Genomic DNA, 13,859 nt, shown 5'->3' with positions numbered 1-13,859 from the left:
AACGGCTCTGCTGACCTGGTTCTCAGGCTCTACAACGGCTCTGCTGACCTGGGTCTCGGGCTCTACAACGGCTCTGCTGACTTGGTTCTATGGCTCTACAGCAGCTCTGTTGACCTGGTTCTCTGTCTCTAGAGCAGCTCTGCTCACCTAGTTCCCAGGCTTTACAACAGCTCTGCTGACCTGGTTCTATGGCTCTAAAACGGCTCTTCTGACCTGGTTCTATGGCTCTACAGCAGCTCTGCTGACTTGGTTCTCTGGCTCTAGTGTGGCTCTGCTGGCCTGGTTCCCTGGATCTACAGCATCTCTGCTGACCTGGGTCTCCGGCTCTACAATGGGTCTGCTGACCTAGTTCTCTGGCTCTACAGAAGCTCTGCTGACCTGGTTCTATGGCTCTACAGCAGCTTACTGACCAGCTTCTCTGGCTCAACAGCAGCTTGATGACCTGCTTCTCTTGCTCTGCAGCAGCTCTGCTGACCTCGTTCTAAGGCTCTACAGCAGCTTGCTGACCTGGTTCTCTGGCTATACAGCAGCTCTGCGGACCTGGTTCTCTGGCTCTACAGCAGCTCTGCTGACCTGGTTCTCTGGCTCTACAGCAGCTCTGCTGACCTGGTTCTCGGGCTCTAGAAAAACTCTGCTGACCTTGTTCTCTGGCTCTAGAACAACTCTGCTGACCTGCTTCTCTGGCTCTACAGCAGCTCTGCGGACCTGCTACTCTGGCTCTACAGCAGCTCTGCGGACTTGGTTCTCTGGCTCTACAGCAGCTCTGCTGATCTGGTTCTCTAGCTCTACAGCAGCTCTGCTGACCTGGTTCCCTGGGTCTACAGTGCCACTGCTGACCGGTTTCTCTGGCTCTAGAGCAGCTCTGCTGACCTGGTTCTCTGGCGCTACAACTGCTCTACTGACCAAGTTCTCTGGCTCTAGAGCAGCTCTGCTAACCTGGTTCTCTGGCTCTACAGCAGCTCTGCTGACCTGCTTCTCTGGCTCTACAGCAGCTCTGCGGACCTGCTTCTCTGTCTCTACAGCAGCTCTGCTGACTTGGTTCTCTGGCTCTACAGCAGCTCTGCTGATCTGGTTCTCTAGCTCTACAGCAGCTCTGCTGACCTGGTTCCCTGGGTCTACAGCGCCACTGCTGACCGGTTTCTCTGGCTCTAGAGCAGCTCTGCTGACCTGGTGCTCTGGCGCTACAACTGCTCTGCTGACCAAGTTCTCTGGCTCTAGAGCAGCTCTGCTAACCTGGTTCTCTGGCTCTACAGCAGCTCTGCTGACCTGGTTCTCTGGCTCTACAGCAGCTCTGCTGACCTGGTTCTCTGGCTCTACAGCAGCTCTGCTGACTTGGTTTCTCTGGCTCTACAGCAGCTCTGCTGACTTGGTTTCTCTGGCTCTACAGCAGCTCTACTGACCTGGTTCTAAGGCTCTACAGCAGCTCCGCTGACCTGGTTCTCTGGCTCTACAACACCTCTGCTGACCTGGTTCGCTGACCTGGTTCTCTGGCCCAGTTCTCTGGCCATAGAGCAGCTCTGCTGACATCGTTCTCCAGATCTACAGCAGCTCTACTGACCTGGTGCTCTGGCTCTATAGCAGCTCTGCTGACCTGGTTCTCTGGCTATACAGCAGCTCTGCGGACCTGGTTCTCTGGCTCTACAGCAACTCTGCTAACCTGGTTCTCTGCCTTTACAGCAGCTCTGCTGACCAGGTTCTCAGGCTCTATAGCAGCTCTGCTAACCTGGTTCTCCGGCTCTGCAATGGATCTGCTGACCAGGTTCTCAGGCTCTACAGCAGCTTGCTGACCTGGTTCTCTGGCTCTAGAGTGGCTCTGCTGACCTGGTTCTCTGGCTCTAGAACAGCTCTGCTGACCTGGTTCTCTGGCTCTAGAGCGGCTCTGCTGACCTGGTTTTCAGGCTCTAGAGTTGCTCTGCTGACCTGCTTTTCTGGCTCTACAGCAGCTCTGCTCTCCTGGTTCTCTTGCTCTACAGCAGCTCTGCTGACCTGGTTTTCTGGCTCTAGAGCGGTTCTGCTGACCTGGTTCTCTAGAGCGGCTCTGCTGACCTGGTTCTCTGGAGCGGCTCTGCTGACCCGGTTCTCCGGATCTACAGCACTTCTGCTGACCTGGTGCTCTGGCTCTACAACAGCTCTCCTGACCTGGTTCTCTGGCTCTACAGCAGCTCTGCGGACCTGGTTCTCTGGCTCTACAGCAGCTCTGCTGACCTAGTTCTAAGGTTCTACAGCAGCTCCGCTGACCTGGTTCTCTGGCTCTACAGCAGCCTGCTGACCTGGTTCTCTGGCTCTTCAGCGGCTCTGCTGACCTGGTTCTCAGGCTCGACAACGGCTCTGCTGACCTGGTTCTCAGGCTCTACAACGGCTCTGCTGACCTGGGTCTCGGGCTCTACAACGGCTCTGCTGACTTGGTTCTATGGCTCTACAGCAGCTCTGCTGACCTGGTTCTCTGTCTCTAGAGCAGCTCTGCTCACCTAGTTCTCAGGCTTTACAACTGCTCTGCTGACCTGGTTCTATGGCTCTAAAACGGCTCTTCTGACCTGGTTCTATGGCTCTACAGCATCTCCGCTGACTTGGTTCTCTGGCTCTAGTGCGGCTCTGCTGGCCTGGTTCCCTGGATCTACAGCAGCTCTGCTGACGTGGGTCTCCGGCTCTACAATGGGTCTGCTGACCTAGTTCTCTGGCTCTACAGAAGCTCTGCTGACCTGGTTCTATGGCTCTACAGCAGCTTACTGACCAGATTCTCTGGCTCTACAGCAGCTTGATGACCTGCTTCTCTTGCTCTGCAGCAGCTCTGCTGACCTCGTTCTAAGGCTCTACAGCAGCTTGCTGACCTGGTTCTCTGGCTATACAGCAGCTCTGCGGACCTGGTTCTCTGGCTCTACAGCAGCTCTGCTGACCTGGTTCTCTGGCTCTACAGCAGCTCTGCTGACCTGGTTCTCAGGCTCTAGAACAACTCTGCTGACCTTGTTCTCTGGCTCTAGAACAACTCTGCTGACCTGCTTCTCTGGCTCTACAGCAGCTCTGTGGACCTGCTTCTCTGGCTCTACAGCAGCTCTGCGGACTTGGTTCTCTGGCTCTACAGCAGCTCTGCTGATCTGGTTCTCTAGCTCTACAGCAGGTCTGCTGACCTGTTTCCCTGGGTCTACAGCGCCACTGCTGACCGGTTTCTCTGGCTCTAGAGCAGCTCTGCTGGCCTGGTTCTCTGGCGCTACAACTGCTCTGCTGACCAAGTTCTCTGGCTCTAGAGCAGCTCTGCTAACCTGGTTCTCTGGCTCTACAGCAGCTCTGCTGACCTGGTTCTCTGGCTCTACAGCAGCTCTGCTGACCTGGTTCTCTGGCTCTACAGCAGCTCTGCTGACTTGGTTTCTCTGGCTCTACAGCAGCTCTGCTGACTTGGTTTCTCTGGCTCTACAATAGCTCTACTGACCTGGTTCTAAGGCTCTACAGCAGCTCCGCTGACCTGGTTCTCTGGCTCTACAACACCTCTGCTGACCTGGTTCGCTGACCTGGTTCTCTGGCCCAGTTCTCTGGCCATAGAGCAGCTCTGCTGACATCGTTCTCCAGATCTACAGCAGCTCTACTGACCTGGTGCTCTGGCTCTATAGCAGCTCTGCTGACCTGGTTCTCTGGCTATACAGCAGCTCTGCGGACCTGGTTCTCTGGCTCTACAGCAACTCTGCTGACCTGGTTCTCTGCCTTTACAGCAGCTCTGCTGACCAGGTTCTCAGGCTCTATAGCAGCTCTGCTAACCTGGTTCTCCGGCTCTGCAATGGCTCTGCTGACCAGGTTCTCAGGCTCTACAGCAGCTTGCTGACCTGGTTCTCTGGCTCTAGAGTGGCTCTGCTGACCTGGTTCTCTGGCTCTAGAACAGCTCTGCGGACCTGGTTCTCTGGCTCTACAGCAGCTCTGCTGACCTGGTTCTCTGGCTCTACAGCAGCTCTGCTGACCTGGTTCTCGGGCTCTAGAACAACTCTGCTGACCTTGTTCTCTGGCTCTAGAACAACTCTGCTGACCTGCTTCTCTGGCTCTACAGCAGCTCTGCGGACCTGCTTCTCTGGCTCTACAGCAGCTCTGCGGACTTGGTTCTCTGGCTCTACAGCAGCTCTGCTGATCTGGTTCTCTAGCTCTACAGCAGCTCTGCTGACCTGGTTCCCTGGGTCTACAGTGCCACTGCTGACCGGTTTCTCTGGCTCTAGAGCAGCTCTGCTGACCTGGTTCTCTGGCGCTACAACTGCTCTGCTGACCAAGTTCTCTGGCTCTAGAGCAGCTCTGCTAACCTGGTTCTCTGGCTCTACAGCAGCTCTGCTGACCTGCTTCTCTGGCTCTACAGCAGCTCTGCGGACCTGCTTCTCTGGCTCTACAGCAGCTCTGCTTACTTGGTTCTCTGGCTCTACAGCAGCTCTGCTGATCTGGTTCACTAGCTCTACAGCAGCTCTGCTGACCTGGTTCCCTGGGTCTACAGCGCCACTGCTGACCGGTTTCTCTGGCTCTAGAGCAGCTCTGCTGACCTGGTGCTCTGGCGCTACAACTGCTCTGCTGACCAAGTTCTCTGGCTCTAGAGCAGCTCTGCTAACCTGGTTCTCTGGCTCTACAGCAGCTCTGCTGACCTGGTTCTCTGGCTCTACAGCAGCTCTGCTGACTTGGTTTCTCTGGCTCTACAGCAGCTCTGCTGACTTGGTTTCTCTGGCTCTACAGCAGCTCTACTGACCTGGTTCTAAGGCTCTACAGCAGCTCCGCTGACCTGGTTCTCTGGCTCTACAACACCTCTGCTGACCTGGTTCGCTGACCTGGTTCTCTGGCCCAGTTCTCTGGCCATAGAGCAGCTCTGCTGACATCGTTCTCCAGATCTACAGCAGCTCTACTGACCTGGTGCTCTGGCTCTATAGCAGCTCTGCTGACCTGGTTCTCTGGCTATACAGCAGCTCTGCGGACCTGGTTCTCTGGCTCTACAGCAACTCTGCTAACCTGGTTCTCTGCCTTTACAGCAGCTCTGCTGACCAGGTTCTCAGGCTCTATAGCAGCTCTGCTAACCTGGTTCTCCGGCTCTGCAATGGCTCTGCTGACCAGGTTCTCAGGCTCTACAGCAGCTTGCTGACCTGGTTCTCTGGCTCTAGAGTGGCTCTGCTGACCTGGTTCTTTGGCTCTAGAACAGCTCTGCTGACCTGGTTCTCTGGCTCTAGAGCGGCTCTGCTGACCTGGTTTTCAGGCTCTAGAGTTGCTCTGCTGACCTGGTTTTCTGGCTCTACAGCAGCTCTGCTGTCCTGGTTCTCTTGCTCTACAGCAGCTCTGCTGACCTAGTTCTAAGGTTCTACAGCAGCTCCGCTGACCTGGTTCTCTGGCTCTACAGCAGCCTGCTGACCTGGTTCTCTGGCTCTTCAGCGGCTCTGCTGACCTGGTTCTCAGGCTCTACAACGGCTCTGCTGACCTGGTTCTCAGGCTCTACAACGGCTCTGCTGACCTGGGTCTCAGGCTCTACAACGGCTCTGCTGACTTGGTTCTATGGCTCTACAGCAGCTCTGTTGACCTGGTTCTCTGTCTCTAGAGCAGCTCTGCTCACCTAGTTCCCAGGCTTTACAACAGCTCTGCTGACCTGGTTCTATGGCTCTAAAACGGCTCTTCTGACCTGGTTCTATGGCTCTACAGCAGCTCTGCTGACTTGGTTCTCTGGCTCTAGTGTGGCTCTGCTGGCCTGGTTCCCTGGATCTACAGCATCTCTGCTGACCTGGGTCTCCGGCTCTACAATGGGTCTGCTGACCTAGTTCTCTGGCTCTACAGAAGCTCTGCTGACCAGCTTCTCTGGCTCAACAGCAGCTTGATGACCTGCTTCTCTTGCTCTGCAGCAGCTCTGCTGACCTCGTTCTAAGGCTCTACAGCAGCTTGCTGACCTGGTTCTCTGGCTATACAGCAGCTCTGCGGACCTGGTTCTCTGGCTCTACAGCAGCTCTGCTGACCTGGTTCTCTGGCTCTACAGCAGCTCTGCTGACCTGGTTCTCGGGCTCTAGAACAACTCTGCTGACCTTGTTCTCTGGCTCTAGAACAACTCTGCTGACCTGCTTCTCTGGCTCTACAGCAGCTCTGCGGACCTGCTTCTCTGGCTCTACAGCAGCTCTGCGGACTTGGTTCTCTGGCTCTACAGCAGCTCTGCTGATCTGGTTCTCTAGCTCTACAGCAGCTCTGCTGACCTGGTTCCCTGGGTCTACAGTGCCACTGCTGACCGGTTTCTCTGGCTCTAGAGCAGCTCTGCTGACCTGGTTCTCTGGCGCTACAACTGCTCTACTGACCAAGTTCTCTGGCTCTAGAGCAGCTCTGCTAACCTGGTTCTCTGGCTCTACAGCAGCTCTGCTGACCTGCTTCTCTGGCTCTACAGCAGCTCTGCGGACCTGCTTCTCTGTCTCTACAGCAGCTCTGCTGACTTGGTTCTCTGACTCTACAGCAGCTCTGCTGATCTGGTTCTCTAGCTCTACAGCAGCTCTGCTGACCTGGTTCCCTGGGTCTACAGCCCCACTGCTGACCGGTTTCTCTGGCTCTAGAGCAGCTCTGCTGACCTGGTGCTCTGGCGCTACAACTGCTCTGCTGACCAAGTTCTCTGGCTCTAGAGCAGCTCTGCTAACCTGGTTCTCTGGCTCTACAGCAGCTCTGCTGACCTGGTTCTCTGGCTCTACAGCAGCTCTGCTGACCTGGTTCTCTGGCTCTACAGCAGCTCTGCTGACTTGGTTTCTCTGGCTCTACAGCAGCTCTGCTGACTTGGTTTCTCTGGCTCTACAGCAGCTCTACTGACCTGGTTCTAAGGCTCTACAGCAGCTCCGCTGACCTGGTTCTCTGGCTCTACAACACCTCTGCTGACCTGGTTCGCTGACCTGGTTCTCTGGCCCAGTTCTCTGGCCATAGAGCAGCTCTGCTGACATCGTTCTCCAGATCTACAGCAGCTCTATTGACCTGGTGCTCTGGCTCTATAGCAGCTCTGCTGACCTGGTTCTCTGGCTATACAGCAGCTCTGCGGACCTGGTTCTCTGGCTCTACAGCAACTCTGCTAACCTGGTTCTCTGCCTTCACAGCAGCTCTGCTGACCAGGTTCTCAGGCTCTATAGCAGCTCTGCTAACCTGGTTCTCCGGCTCTGCAATGGCTCTGCTGACCAGGTTCTCAGGCTCTATAGCAGCTTGCTGACCTGGTTCTCTGGCTCTAGAGTGGCTCTGCTGACCTGGTTCTCTGGCTCTAGAACAGCTCTGCTGACCTGGTTCTCTGGCTCTAGAGCGGCTCTGCTGACCTGGTTTTCAGGCTCTAGAGTTGCTCTGCTGACCTGCTTTTCTGGCTCTACAGCAGCTCTGCTCTCCTGGTTCTCTTGCTCTACAGCAGCTCTGCTGACCTGGTTTTCTGGCTCTAGAGCGGTTCTGCTGACCTGGTTCTCTAGAGCGGCTCTGCTGACCTGGTTCTCTGGAGCGGCTCTGCTGACCCGGTTCTCCGGATCTACAGCACTTCTGCTGACCTGGTGCTCTGGCTCTACAACAGCTCTCCTGACCTGGTTCTCTGGCTCTACAGCAGCTCTGCGGACCTGGTTCTCTGGCTCTACAGCAGCTCTGCTGACCTAGTTCTAAGGTTCTACAGCAGCTCCGCTGACCTGGTTCTCTGGCTCTACAGCAGCCTGCTGACCTGGTTCTCTGGCTCTTCAGCGGCTCTGCTGACCTGGTTCTCAGGCTCGACAACGGTTCTGCTGACCTGGTTCTCAGGCTCTACAACGGCTCTGCTGACCTGGGTCTCGGGCTCTACAACGGCTCTGCTGACTTGGTTCTATGGCTCTACAGCAGCTCTGCTGACCTGGTTCTCTGTCTCTAGAGCAGCTCTGCTCACCTAGTTCTCAGGCTTTACAACTGCTCTGCTGACCTGGTTCTATGGCTCTAAAACGGCTCTTCTGACCTGGTTCTATGGCTCTACAGCATCTCTGCTGACTTGGTTCTCTGGCTCTAGTGCGGCTCTGCTGGCCTGGTTCCCTGGATCTACAGCAGCTCTGCTGACCTGGGTCTCCGGCTCTACAATGGGTCTGCTGACCTAGTTCTCTGGCTCTACAGAAGCTCTGCTGACCTGGTTCTATGGCTCTACAGCAGCTTACTGACCAGATTCTCTGGCTCTACAGCAGCTTGATGACCTGCGTCTCTTGCTCTGCAGCAGCTCTGCTGACCTCGTTCTAAGGCTCTACAGCAGCTTGCTGACCTGGTTCTCTGGCTATACAGCAGCTCTGCGGACCTGGTTCTCTGGCTCTACAGCAGCTCTGCTGACCTGGTTCTCTGGCTCTACAGCAGCTCTGCTGACCTGGTTCTCAGGCTCTAGAACAACTCTGCTAACCTTGTTCTCTGGCTCTAGAACAACTCTGCTGACCTGCTTCTCTGGCTCTACAGCAGCTCTGTGGACCTGCTTCTCTGGCTCTACAGCAGCTCTGCGGACTTGGTTCTCTGGCTCTACAGCAGCTCTGCTGATCTGGTTCTCTAGCTCTACAGCAGCTCTGCTGACCTGGTTCCCTAGGTCTACAGCGCCACTGCTGACCGGTTTCTCTGGCTCTAGAGCAGCTCTGCTGGCCTGGTTCTCTGGCGCTACAACTGCTCTGCTGACCAAGTTCTCTGGCTCTAGAGCAGCTCTGCTAACCTGGTTCTCTGGCTCTACAGCAGCTCTGCTGACCTGGTTCTCTGGCTCTACAGCAGCTCTGCTGACCTGGTTCTCTGGCTCTACTGCAGCTCTGCTGACTAGGTTTCTCTGGCTCTACAGCAGCTCTGCTGACTTGGTTTCTCTGGCTCTACAATAGCTCTACTGACCTGGTTCTAAGGCTCTACAGCAGCTCCGCTGACCTGGTTCTCTGGCTCTACAACACCTCTGCTGACCTGGTTCGCTGACCTGGTTCTCTGGCCCAGTTCTCTGGCCATAGAGCAGCTCTGCTGACATCGTTCTCCAGATCTACAGCAGCTCTACTGACCTGGTGCTCTGGCTCTATAGCAGCTCTGCTGACCTGGTTCTCTGGCTATACAGCAGCTCTGCGGACCTGGTTCTCTGGCTCTACAGCAACTCTGCTGACCTGGTTCTCTGCCTTTACAGCAGCTCTGCTGACCAGGTTCTCAGGCTCTATAGCAGCTCTGCTAACCTGGTTCTCCGGCTCTGCAATGGCTCTGCTGACCAGGTTCTCAGGCTCTACAGCAGCTTGCTGACCTGGTTCTCTGGCTCTAGAGTGGCTCTGCTGACCTGGTTCTCTGGCTCTAGAACAGCTCTGCGGACCTGGTTCTCTGGCTCTACAGCAGCTCTGCTGACCTGGTTCTCTGGCTCTACAGCAGCTCTGCTGACCTGGTTCTCGGGCTCTAGAACAACTCTGCTGACCTTGTTCTCTGGCTCTAGAACAACTCTGCTGACCTGCTTCTCTGGCTCTACAGCAGCTCTGCGGACCTGCTTCTCTGGCTCTACAGCAGCTCTGCGGACTTGGTTCTCTGGCTCTACAGCAGCTCTGCTGATCTGGTTCTCTAGCTCTACAGCAGCTCTGCTGACCTGGTTCCCTGGGTCTACAGTGCCACTGCTGACCGGTTTCTCTGGCTCTAGAGCAGCTCTGCTGACCTGGTTCTCTGGCGCTACAACTGCTCTGCTGACCAAGTTCTCTGGCTCTAGAGCAGCTCTGCTAACCTGGTTCTCTGGCTCTACAGCAGCTCTGCTGACCTGCTTCTCTGGCTCTACAGCAGCTCTGCGGACCTGCTTCTCTGGCTCTACAGCAGCTCTGCTGACTTGGTTCTCTGGCTCTACAGCAGCTCTGCTGATCTGGTTCTCTAGCTCTACAGCAGCTCTGCTGACCTGGTTCCCTGGGTCTACAGCGCCACTGCTGACCGGTTTCTCTGGCTCTAGAGCAGCTCTGCTGACCTGGTGCTCTGGCGCTACAACTGCTCTGCTGACCAAGTTCTCTGGCTCTAGAGCAGCTCTGCTAACCTGGTTCTCTGGCTCTACAGCAGCTCTGCTGACCTGGTTCTCTGGCTCTACAGCAGCTCTGCTGACCTGGTTCTCTGGCTCTACAGCAGCTCTGCTGACTTGGTTTCTCTGGCTCTACAGCAGCTCTGCTGACTTGGTTTCTCTGGCTCTACAGCAGCTCTACTGACCTGGTTCTAAGGCTCTACAGCAGCTCCGCTGACCTGGTTCTCTGGCTCTACAACACCTCTGCTGACCTGGTTCGCTGACCTGGTTCTCTGGCCCAGTTCTCTGGCCATAGAGCAGCTCTGCTGACATCGTTCTCCAGATCTACAGCAGCTCTACTGACCTGGTGCTCTGGCTCTATAGCAGCTCTGCTGACCTGGTTCTCTGGCTATACAGCAGCTCTGCGGACCTGGTTCTCTGGCTCTACAGCAACTCTGCTAACCTGGTTCTCTGCCTTTACAGCAGCTCTGCTGACCAGGTTCTCAGGCTCTATAGCAGCTCTGCTAACCTGGTTCTCCGGCTCTGCAATGGCTCTGCTGACCAGGTTCTCAGGCTCTACAGCAGCTTGCTGACCTGGTTCTCTGGCTCTAGAGTGGCTCTGCTGACCTGGTTCTTTGGCTCTAGAACAGCTCTGCTGACCTGGTTCTCTGGCTCTAGAGCGTCTCTGCTGACCTGGTTTTCAGGCTCTAGAGTTGCTCTGCTGACCTGGTTCTCAGGCTCTACAACGGCTCTGCTGACCTGGTTCTCAGGCTCTACAACGGCTCTGCTGACCTGGGTCTCGGGCTCTACAACGGCTCTGCTGACTTGGTTCTATGGCTCTACAGCAGCTCTGTTGACCTGGTCACTCTGTCTCTAGAGCAGCTCTGCTCACCTAGTTCCCAGGCTTTACAACAGCTCTGCTGACCTGGTTCTATGGCTCTAAAACGGCTCTTCTGACCTGGTTCTATGGCTCTACAGCAGCTCTGCTGACTTGGTTCTCTGGCTCTAGTGTGGCTCTGCTGGCCTGGTTCCCTGGATCTACAGCATCTCTGCTGACCTGGGTCTCCGGCTCTACAATGGGTCTGCTGACCTAGTTCTCTGGCTCTACAGAAGCTCTGCTGACCTGGTTCTATGGCTCTACAGCAGCTTACTGACCAGCTTCTCTGGCTCAACAGCAGCTTGATGACCTGCTTCTCTTGCTCTGCAGCAGCTCTGCTGACCTCGTTCTAAGGCTCTACAGCAGCTTGCTGACCTGGTTCTCTGGCTATACAGCAGCTCTGCGGACCTTGTTCTCTGGCTCTACAGCAGCTCTGCTGACCTGGTTCTCTGGCTCTACAGCAGCTCTGCTGACCTGGTTCTCTAGCTCTACAGCAGCTCTGCTGACCTGGTTCCCTGGGTCTACAGTGCCACTGCTGACCGGTTTCTCTGGCTCTAGAGCAGCTCTGCTGACCTGGTTCTCTGGCTCTAGAACAACTCTGCTGACCTGCTTCTCTGGCTCTACAGCAGCTCTGCGGACCTGCTTCTCTGGCTCTACAGCAGCTCTGCGGACTTGGTTCTCTGGCTCTACAGCAGCTCTGCTGATCTGGTTCTCTAGCTCTACAGCAGCTCTGCTGACCTGGTTCCCTGGGTCTACAGTGCCACTGCTGACCGGTTTCTCTGGCTCTAGAGCAGCTCTGCTGACCTGGTTCTCTGGCGCTACAACTGCTCTACTGACCAAGTTCTCTGGCTCTAGAGCAGCTCTGCTAACCTGGTTCTCTGGCTCTACAGCAGCTCTGCTGACCTGCTTCTCTGGCTCTACAGCAGCTCTGCGGACCTGCTTCTCTGTCTCTACAGCAGCTCTGCTGACTTGGTTCTCTGGCTCTACAGCAGCTCTGCTGATCTGGTTCTCTAGCTCTACAGCAGCTCTGCTGACCTGGTTCCCTGGGTCTACAGCGCCACTGCTGACCGGTTTCTCTGGCTCTAGAGCAGCTCTGCTGACCTGGTGCTCTGGCGCTACAACTGTTCTGCTGACCAAGTTCTCTGGCTCTAGAGCAGCTCTGCTAACCTGGTTCTCTGGCTCTACAGCAGCTCTGCTGACCTGGTTCTCTGGCTCTACAGCAGCTCTGCTGACCTGGTTCTCTGGCTCTACAGGAGCTCTGCTGACTTGGTTTCTCTGGCTCTACAGCAGCTCTGCTGACTTGGTTTCTCTGGCTCTACAGCAGCTCTACTGACCTGGTTCTAAGGCTCTACAGCAGCTCCGCTGACCTGGTTCTCTGGCTCTACAACACCTCTGCTGACCTGGTTCGCTGACCTGGTTCTCTGGCCCAGTTCTCTGGCCATAGAGCAGCTCTGCTGACATCGTTCTCCAGATCTACAGCAGCTCTACTGACCTGGTGCTCTGGCTCTATAGCAGCTCTGCTGACCTGGTTCTCTGGCTATACAGCAGCTCTGCGGACCTGGTTCTCTCGCTCTACAGCAACTCTGCTAACCTGGTTCTCTGCCTTTACAGCAGCTCTGCTGACCAGGTTCTCAGGCTCTATAGCAGCTCTGCTAACCTGGTTCTCCGGCTCTGCAATGGCTCTGCTGACCAGGTTCTCAGGCTCTACAGCAGCTTGCTGACCTGGTTCTCTGGCTCTAGAGTGGCTCTGCTGACCTGGTTCTCTGGCTCTAGAACAGCTCTGCTGACCTGGTTCTCTGGCTCTAGAGCGGCTCTGCTGACCTGGTTTTCAGGCTCTAGAGTTGCTCTGCTGACCTGCTTTTCTGGCTCTACAGCAGCTCTGCTCTCCTGGTTCTCTTGCTCTACAGCAGCTCTGCTGACCTGGTTTTCTGGCTCTAGAGCGGTTCTGCTGACCTGGTTCTCCAGAGCGGCTCTGCTGACCTGGTTCTCTGGAGCGGCTCTGCTGACCCGGTTCTCCGGATCTACAGCACTTCTGCTGACCTGGTGCTCTGGCTCTACAACAGCTCTCCTGACCTGGTTCTCTGGCTCTACAGCAGCTCTGCTGACCTGGTTCTCTGGCTCTACAGCAGCTCTGCTGACCTAGTTCTAAGGTTCTACAGCAGCTCCGCTGACCTGGTTCTCTGGCTCTACAGCAGCCTGCTGACCTGGTTCTCTGGCTCTTCAGCGGCTCTGCTGACCTGGTTCTCAGGCTCGACAACGGCTCTGCTGACCTGGTTCTCAGGCTCTACAACGGCTCTGCTGACCTGGGTCTCGGGCTCTACAACGGCTCTGCTGACTTGGTTCTATGGCTCTACAGCAGCTCTGCTGACCTGGTTCTCTGTCTCTAGAGCAGCTCTGCTCACCTAGTTCTCAGGCTTTACAACTGCTCTGCTGACCTGGTTCTATGGCTCTAAAACGGCTCTTCTGACCTGGTTCTATGGCTCTACAGCATCTCTGCTGACTTGGTTCTCTGGCTCTAGTGCGGCTCTGCTGGCCTGGTTCCCTGGATCTACAGCAGCTCTGCTGACCTGGGTCTCCGGCTCTACAATGGGTCTGCTGACCTAGTTCTCTGGCTCTACAGAAGCTCTGCTGACCTGGTTCTATGGCTCTACAGCAGCTTACTGACCAGCTTCTCTGGCTCTACAGCAGCTTGATGACCTGCTTCTCTTGCTCTGCAGCAGCTCTGCTGACCTCATTCTAAGGCTCTACAGCAGCTTGCTGACCTGGTTCTCTGGCTATACAGCAGCTCTGCGGACCTGGTTCTCTGGCTCTACAGCAGCTCTGCTGACCTGGTTCTCTGGCTCTACAGCAGCTCTGCTGACCTGGTTCTCAGGCTCTAGAACAACTCTGCTGACCTTGTTCTCTGGCTCTAGAACAACTCTGCTGACCTGCTTCTCTGGCTCTACAGCAGCTCTGTGGACCTGCTTCTCTGGCTCTACAGCAGCTCTGCGGACTTGGTTCTCTGGCTCTACAGCAGCTCTGCTGATCTGGTTCTCTAGCTCTACAGCAGCTCTGCTGACCTGGTTCCCTGGGTCT

The sequence above is a fragment of the Triturus cristatus genome, chromosome 1_1 (genome assembly GCF_964204655.1).
Source record: "Triturus cristatus chromosome 1_1, aTriCri1.1, whole genome shotgun sequence".
Taxonomy (NCBI): domain Eukaryota; kingdom Metazoa; phylum Chordata; class Amphibia; order Caudata; family Salamandridae; genus Triturus; species Triturus cristatus.
The sequence above is the reverse complement of the archived record's forward strand: the minus strand, read 5'-3'. Positions refer to the sequence as shown.